This window comes from Heptranchias perlo, unplaced genomic scaffold (assembly GCF_035084215.1).
Source record: "Heptranchias perlo isolate sHepPer1 unplaced genomic scaffold, sHepPer1.hap1 HAP1_SCAFFOLD_624, whole genome shotgun sequence".
Taxonomy (NCBI): domain Eukaryota; kingdom Metazoa; phylum Chordata; class Chondrichthyes; order Hexanchiformes; family Hexanchidae; genus Heptranchias; species Heptranchias perlo.
This window is the reverse complement of record NW_027139649.1, coordinates 63,714-72,167: the sequence shown is the minus strand read 5'-3', so window position 1 is coordinate 72,167 and position 8,454 is coordinate 63,714. Positions and strand designations below refer to the sequence as shown.

General features: G+C 62.9%; 1 long non-coding RNA gene across 1 annotated transcript in view; it reads right to left on the bottom strand.

The window, feature by feature from the left end:
- Nucleotides 1-2,930: 2,930 nt before the first annotated feature.
- LOC137317656 (uncharacterized) overlaps nucleotides 2,931-8,454 on the bottom strand; it is a 42,435-nt gene continuing 36,911 nt past the window's right edge. The window contains exon 2 of the long non-coding RNA XR_010961736.1: nucleotides 2,931-3,060. This is a non-coding gene — a long non-coding RNA (uncharacterized lncRNA). The remainder of the gene's footprint in view (nucleotides 3,061-8,454) is intronic.

Here is an 8,454-nt window from a genome sequence, read left to right as displayed (position 1 = left end):
GTGAGTGTGTAACAGGGGCAGGGGGTGAGTGTGTAACAGGGGCAGGGGGTGAGTCTATAGCAGGAGCAGGGAGTTAGTGTGTAATGGGAGCAGGGGGTGAGTGTGTAACGTGCAGGGGGTGAGTGTGTAACAGGGCAGGGTGAGTGTCTAACAGGGACGGGGTGAGTGTGTAAAGGGACAGGGGTGAGTGTATAAAGGGACAGGGGGTCAGTGTGTAACAGGTGCAGGGTTGAGTGTGTAACGCGGCAGGGGGTGAGTGTGTAACGCGGCAGGGGGTCAGTGTGTAACGGTGCAGTTGGTGAGTTCGTAACGGGCAGGGGGTGAGTGTGTAACGGGGCAGGGGGTGAATGTGTAACAGGGGCAGAGGGTGAGTGTGTAATGGGGCAGGGGGTGAGTGTGTAACAGGGGCAGAGGGTGAGTGTGTAACAGGAGCAGGGAGTGAGTGTGTAACGGTGCTTGTGTGAATGAGTAACGGTGCAGGGGTGAGTGTGTAACAGGGGCAGGGAGTGAGTGTGTAACGGGGCAGGGAGTGAGTGGGTAACAAGAGAAGGGAGTGAGTGTGTCATGGTGCAGGGGGTGAGGGTGTAACGGGCAGAGGGTGAGTGTGTTACAGGGGCAGAGGGTGAGTGTATAACGGGCAGAGGGTGCGTGTGTAACAGGAGCAGGGAGTGAGTGTGTAACGGTGCTTGTGTGCATGTATAACGGTGCAGGGGTGAGTGTGTAACAGGGGCAAGGGGTGAGTGGGTAACAGGGGCAAGGGGTGAGTGTGTAACAGGGGCAAGGGGTGAGTGTGTAACAGGGGCAAGGGGTGAGTGTGTAACAGGGGCAAGGGGTGAGTGTGTAACAGGGGCAGGGGGTGAGTGTATAACAGGGGCAAGGGGTGAGTGTGTAACAGGGGCAAGGGGTGAGTGGGTAACAGGGGCAAGGGGTGAGTGTGTAACAGGGGCAAGGGGTGAGTGTGTAACAGGGGCAAGGAGTGAGTGTGTAACAGGGGCAGGGGGTGAGTGTATAACAGGGGCAAGGGGTGAGTGGGTAACAGGGGCAAGGGGTGAGTGTGTAACAGGGGCTGGGGGTGAGTGTGTAACAGGGGCAAGGGGTGAGTGTGTAACATGGGGCAAGGGGTGAGTGGGTAACAGGGGCAAGGGGTGAGTGTGTAACAGGGGCAGGGGGTGAGTGTGTAACAGGGGCAAGGGGTGAGTGTGTAACATGGGGCAAGGGGTGAGTGTGTAACAGGGGCAAGGGGTGAGTGTGTAACAGGGGCAGGGGGTGAGTGTATAACAGGGGCAAGTGGGTAACAGGGGCAAGGGGTGAGTGTGTAACAGGGGCTGGGGGTGAGTGGGTAACAGGGGCAAGGGGTGAGTGTGTAACAGGGGCTGGGGGTGAGTGTGTAACAGGGGCAAGGGGTGAGTGTGTAACAGGGGCAAGGGGTGAGTGCGTAACAGGGGCAGTGGGTGAGTGTGTAACAGGGGCAAGGGGTGAGTGTGTAACAGGGGCAAGGGGTGAGTGTGTAACAGGGGCAAGGGGTGAGTGCGTAACAGGGGCAGTGGGTGAGTGTGTAACAGGGGCAAGGGGTGAGTGCATAACAGGGGCTGGGGGTGAGTGTGTAACAGGGGCAGGGGGTGAGTGTGTAACAGGGGCAGGGGGTGAGTGTGTAACAGGGGCAGGGGGTGAGTGTGTAACAGGGGCAGGGGGTGAGTGTGTAACAGGGGCAGGGGGTGAGTCTATAGCAGGAGCAGGGAGTTAGTGTGTAATGGGAGCAGGGGGTGAGTGTGTAACGTGCAGGGGGTGAGTGTGTAACGTGCAGGGGGTGAGTGTGTAACGTGCAGGGGGTGAGTGCGTAATGGGCAGGGGGTGTGTGTGTAACGGGGCAGGGAGTGAGTGTGTAATGGGCAGGGGGTGTGTGTGTAACGGGGCAGGGGGTGAGTGTGTAACAGGGGCAGAGGGTGAGTGTGTAACAGGGGCAGGGGGTGAGTGTGTAACAGGGGCAGGGGGTGAGTGTGTAACAGGGGCAGGGGGTGAGTCTATAGCAGGAGCAGGGAGTTAGTGTGTAATGGGAGCAGGGGGTGAGTGTGTAACGTGCAGGGGGTGAGTGTGTAACGTGCAGGGGGTGAGTGTGTAACGTGCAGGGGGTGAGTGCGTAATGGGCAGGGGGTGTGTGTGTAACGGGGCAGGGAGTGAGTGTGTAACGGGCAGGGGGTGTGTGTGTAACGGGGCAGGGGGTGTGTGTGTAACGGGGCAGGGGGTGAGTGTGTAACAGGGGCAGAGGGTGATGTGAAGAATGTGATGAAGTGTGAGAGTAGATGTTCCGGTGTTATTTATCACACTGATCCCCTGCCACTATTCTACACCTGGCCCCCGTCTCCCTCGCCCCCTCCGCCCGTCTCCCTCGCCCCCTCCGCCCGTCTCCCTCGCCCCCTCCGCCCGTCTCCCTCGCCCCCTCCGCCCGTCTCCCTCGCCCCCTCCGCCCGTCTCCCTCGCCCCCTCCGCCCGTCTCCCTCGCCCCCTCCGCCCGTCTCCCTCGCCCCCTCCGCCCGTCTCCCTCAGCCCCTCCGCCCGTCTCCCTCACCCCCTCCGCCCGTCTCCCTCGCCCACTCCGCACGTCTCCCTCACTCCCCTCCCCCCGTCTCCCTCGCCCCCTCCGCACGTCTCCCTCACTCCCCTCCCCCCGTCTCCCTCGCCCCCTCCACCCGTCTCCCTCTCACTGCCCCCCCCCCCCCACCCCCCGCCCCGTGGCGATGGGCCGGGAGTTTAAATCCCTAATATCAGAGAGCAGCACAGAAGCGGCTCAGTGTGAGGGTCGAGGGAGAGTTGGAGAAGAGGAGCAGCAACACCTACCCGCACACTGCTCACTCCAGAGACTCCTCCACTCACTTTGGTGCCTGGACGCTGCCCAATAATACTGGTAATTATCAAAGTAACAGTGCAACGTCTGGGAGTCCTTGAAGTTTAATAGTGAATATCCGTCACTACAGCTGATAGTTATCGAGCTCTGCACATTGTAGGAAGTTTGCTTCGGGATCACCCTCATATTCTGGGAAGGAGGGGCCGAACACCCAGTACCTGGAAAAAGACAATGAGCAAATGTCACTTGGTGTGTAACAGGCGTGGACATTCCAGTGAGTGTGTAACAGGTGTGGACATTACCAGTGAGTGTGTAACAGGCGTGGGAATTCTCAGTGAGTGTGTGACCAATATAGCAATTCTCTGAGTGTGTAAATGGTGTGAGAATTCTCAGTGAGTGTGTAACAGGCATGACAATGGTGAGGGGGGGACTGAGGGACATAGTAAGGCGGGACGGAGGGATACGGTGAGGGGGACGGAGGGAGGGGGACGGTGAGGGGGACGGAGGGAGGGGGACGGTGAGGGGGACGGAGGGAGGGGGACGGAGGGAGGGGGACGGAGGGAGGGGGACGGTGAGGGGGACGGAGGGAGGGGGGCGGTGAGGGGGACGGAGGGAGGGGGACGGTGAGGGGGACGGTGAGGGGGACGGAGGGAGGGGGGCGGTGAGGGGGACGGAGGGAGGGGGGCGGTGAGGGGGGCGGAGGGAGGGGGGCGGTGAGGGGGGACGGAGGGAGGGGGGCGGTGAGGGGGACGGAGGGAGGGGGGCGGTGAGGGGGGACGGAGGGAGGGGGACGGTGAGGGGGGACGGAGGGAGGGGGACGGTGAGGGGGACGGAGGGAGGGGGACGGTGAGGGGGACGGAGGGAGGGGGATGGTGAGGGGGACGGAGGGAGGGGGACGGTGAGGGGGACGGAGGGAGGGATACGGTGAGGGGGACGGAGGGAGGGGGACGGAGGGTGGTTCGGTGAGGGGGACGGAGGGAGGGGGACGGTGAGGGGGACGGAGGGAGGGGGACGGTGAGGGGGACGGAGGGAGGGGGACGGTGAGGGGGACGGAGGGAGGGATACGGTGAGGGGGACGGAGGGAGGGGGACGGTGAGTGGTTCGGTGAGGGGGGACGGAGGGAGGGGGACGGTGAGGGGGACGGAGGGAGGGGGACGGTGAGGGGGACGGAGGGAGGGGGACGGTGAGGGGGACGGAGGGAGGGGGACGGTGAGGGGGACGGTGAGGGGGACGGAGGGAGGGGGACGGTGAGGGGGACGGAGGGAGGGATACGGTGAGGGGGACGGAGGGAGGGATACGGTGAGGGGGACGGAGGGAGGGGGACGGTGAGGGGGACGGAGGGAGGGGGACGGTGAGGGGGACGGAGGGAGGGATACGGTGAGGGGGACGGAGGGAGGGGGACGGTGAGTGGTTCGGTGAGGGGGACTGAGGGAGGGGGACGGAGGGAGGGGGACGGTGAGAGGGACGGTGAGGGGGACGGAGGGAGGGGGGCGGTGAGGGGGACGGAGGGAGGGGGACGGTGAGGGGACGGAGGGAGGGGGACGGTGAGGGGGACGGAGGGAGGGGGACGGTGAGGGGGACGGAGGGAGGGGGACGGTGAGGGGGACGGTGAGGGGGACGGTGAGGGGGACGGTGAGGGGGACGGAGGGAGGGGGCGGTGAGGGGGACGGAGGGAGGGGGACGGTGAGGGGGACGGTGAGGGGGACGGAGGGAGGGGGACGGTGAGGGGGACGGTGAGGGGGACGGTGAGGGGGACGGTGAGGGGGACGGAGGGAGGGGGACGGTGAGGGGGACGGAGGGAGGGATACGGTGAGGGGGACGGAGGGAGGGATACGGTGAGGGGGACGGAGGGAGGGGGACGGTGAGGGGGACGGAGGGAGGGGGACGGTGAGGGGGACGGAGGGAGGGGGGACGGTGAGGGGGACGGAGGGAGGGGGACGGTGAGGGGGACGGTGAGGGGGACGGAGGGAGGGGGACGGTGAGGGGGACGGAGGGAGGGATACGGTGAGGGGGACGGAGGGAGGGATACGGTGGGGGGGACGGAGGGAGGGGGACGGTGAGGGGGACGGAGGGAGGGGGACGGTGAGGGGGACGGAGGGAGGGGGACGGTGAGGGGGACGGAGGGAGGGATACGGTGAGGGGGACGGAGGGAGGGGGACGGTGAGTGGTTCGGTGAGGGGGACGGAGGGAGGGGGACGGAGGGAGGGGGACGGTGAGGGGGACGGTGAGTGGTTCGGTGAGGGGGACGGAGGGAGGGGGACGGTGAGGGGGACGGAGGGAGGGGGACGGTGAGGGGGACGGAGGGAGGGGGGCGGTGAGGGGGACGGAGGGAGGGGGACGGTGAGGGGGACGGTGAGGGGGACGGAGGGAGGGGGACGGTGAGGGGGACGGTGAGGGGGACGGAGGGAGGGGGAGGCGGAGGGAGGGGGGCGGTGAGGGGGACGGAGGGAGGGGGACGGTGAGGGGGACGGTGAGGGGGACGGTGAGGGGGACGGAGGGAGGGGGACGGAGGGAGGGGGGCGGTGAGGGGGGCGGAGGGAGGGGGGGCGGTGAGGGGGACGGAGGGAGGGGGGCGGTGAGGGGGACGGTGAGGGGGACGGAGGGAGGGGGGCGGTGAGGGGGACGGAGGGAGGGGGACGGAGGGAGGGGGGCGGTGAGGGGGACGGAGGGAGGGGGACGGAGGGAGGGGGGCGGTGAGGGGGACGGAGGGAGGGGGACGGTGAGGGGGACGGAGGGAGGGGGACGGAGGGAGGGGGACGGAGGGAGGGGGGGCGGTGAGGGGGACAGAGGGAGGGGGACGGTGAGGGGGACGGAGGGATACGGTGAGGGGGACGGAGGGAGGGGGACGGTGAGGGGGAGGGAGGGGGGCGGTGAGGGGGAGGGAGGGGGACGGTGAGGGGGACGGAGGGAGGGGGGCGGTGAGGGGGGACGGAGGGAGGGGGACGGAGGGAGGGGGACGGTGAGGGGGAGACCCCGCTTGCTGCAGCACCAGTCGGTCCTGTGCCTGATGTTATCGGCGGTCGATGAGCTGTCTGACTGTGACGGAGACTCTGTGCCTCTGTCTGCGGGCGGGCTGAACACAGCACACGGAATCTGAAGGAGGGCGAGTGACATGTTCGGGCAGCAAGAAGTGTAACGCACCTCAAAGGAGAAATAAAGATGGTATCTGCTGCCCCGGAAATAACACTGTGGGCGGGGAGCGAGGAGGGGGATGGAAATGAATAAAGATAGATATTGAGATCGGAGAGCTCACAAGCGAGTGTGAGAAACACTGTTCCATAAAGACACAAAATAACCCAGTTAAAGAGCGAGATGTCGATAAATAGTTGAGATTTTCGAGGTTACCTTTGATGCTCCAGATTATTTTGGTCGATTTTGAACACTCCTCTCCCATTGAACAACTCTGAAATGACCAGAGGAGAGGGGCCTGGTGTTTCAGAGACTGCTGCCCAGGGTGGGGGATAGAAGGACCCGTCAGGGGACCCGTCAGGGGCCATTCCCCCTCCTCCTCCCCCTCCCCTCCCCCTCCCCCTCCCCCTCCTCCTCCTCCTCCTCCCCCTCCCCCTCCCCTCCCCTCCCCTCTCCTCGGGAGGTGTTTCTCATTCACTTCGTGTAGAGTTTCTCAAATCTGATTATCTACAGATCAGTCAATCAGTGAAAACTCTGCAAAACCCCGGCATTCACATCCATAAAGAGCAGGCCCAGAGTGGACCATCCATAAAGAGCAGGCCCAGAGTGGACCATCCATAAAGAGCAGGCCCAGAGTGGACCATCCATAAAGAGCAGGCCCAGAGTGGACCATCGATAAAGAGCAGGCCCAGAGTGGACCATCCATAAAGAGCAGGCCCAGAGTGGACCATCCATAAAGAGCAGGCCCAGAGTGGACCATCCATAAAGAGCAGGCCCAGAGTGGACCATCCATAAAGAGCAGGCCCAGAGTGGACCATCCATAAAGAGCAGGCCCAGAGTGGACCATCCATAAAGAACAGGCCCAGAGTGGACCATCGATAAAGAGCAGGCCCAGAGTGGACCATCCATAAAGAGCAGGCCCAGAGTGGACCATCCATAAAGAGCAGGCCCAGAGTGGACCATCCATAAAGAGCAGGCCCAGAGTGGACCATCCATAAAGAGCAGGCCCAGAGTGGACCATCGATAAAGAGCAGGCCCAGAGTGGACCATCCATAAAGAGCAGGCCCAGAGTGGACCATCGATAAAGAGCAGGCCCAGAGTGGACCATCCATAAAGAGCAGGCCCAGAGTGGACCATCGATAAAGAGCAGGCCCAGAGTGGACCATCCATAAAGAGCAGGCCCAGAGTGGACCATCGATAAAGAGCAGGCCCAGAGTGGACCATCGATAAAGAGCAGGCCCAGAGTGGACCATCCATAAAGAGCAGGCCCAGAGTGGACCATCCATAAAGAGCAGGCCCAGAGTGGACCATCCATAAAGAGCAGGCCCAGAGTGGACCATCGATAAAGAGCAGGCCCAGAGTGGACCATCCATAAAGAGCAGGCCCAGAGTGGACCATCCATAAAGAGCAGGCCCAGAGTGGACCATCGATAAAGAGCAGGCCCAGAGTGACCATCCATAAAGAGCAGGCCCAGAGTGGACCATCGATAAAGAGCAGGCCCAGAGTGGACCATCGATAAAGAGCAGGCCCAGAGTGAACCATCGATAAAGAGCAGGCCCAGAGTGGACCATCGATAAAGAGCAGGCCCAGAGTGGACCATCCATAAAGAGCAGGCCCAGAGTGGACCATCGATAAAGAGCAGGCCCAGAGTGGACCATCCATAAAGAGCAGGCCCAGAGTGGACCATCGATAAAGAGCAGGCCCAGAGTGGACCATCGATAAAGAGCAGGCCCAGAGTGGACCATCGATAAAGAGCAGGCCCAGAGTGGACCATCGATAAAGAGCAGGCCCAGAGTGGACCATCCATAAAGAGCAGGCCCAGAGTGGACCATCGATAAAGAGCAGGCCCAGAGTGGACCATCCATAAAGAGCAGGCCCAGAGTGGACCATCCATAAAGAGCAGGCCCAGAGTGGACCATCGATAAAGAGCAGGCCCAGAGTGGACCATCGATAAAGAGCAGGCCCAGAGTGGACCATCCATAAAGAGCAGGCCCAGAGTGGACCATCGATAAAGAGCAGGCCCAGAGTGGACCATCGATAAAGAGCAGGCCCAGAGTGGACCATCCATAAAGAGCAGGCCCAGAGTGGACCATCCATAAAGAGCAGGCCCAGAGTGGACCATCCATAAAGAGCAGGCCCAGAGTGGACCATCCATAAAGAGCAGGCCCAGAGTGGACCATCGATAAAGAGCAGGCCCAGAGTGAACCATCGATAAAGAGCAGGCCCAGAGTGGACCATCCATAAAGAGCAGGCCCAGAGTGGACCATCCATAAAGAGCAGGCCCAGAGTGGACCATCCATAAAGAGCAGGCCCAGAGTGGACCATCGATAAAGAGCAGGCCCAGAGTGGACCATCGATAAAGAGCAGGCCCAGAGTGGACCATCGATAAAGAGCAGGCCCAGAGTGGACCATCCATAAAGAGCAGGCCCAGAGTGGACCATCCATAAAGAGCAGGCCCAGAGTGAACCATCCATAAAGAGCAA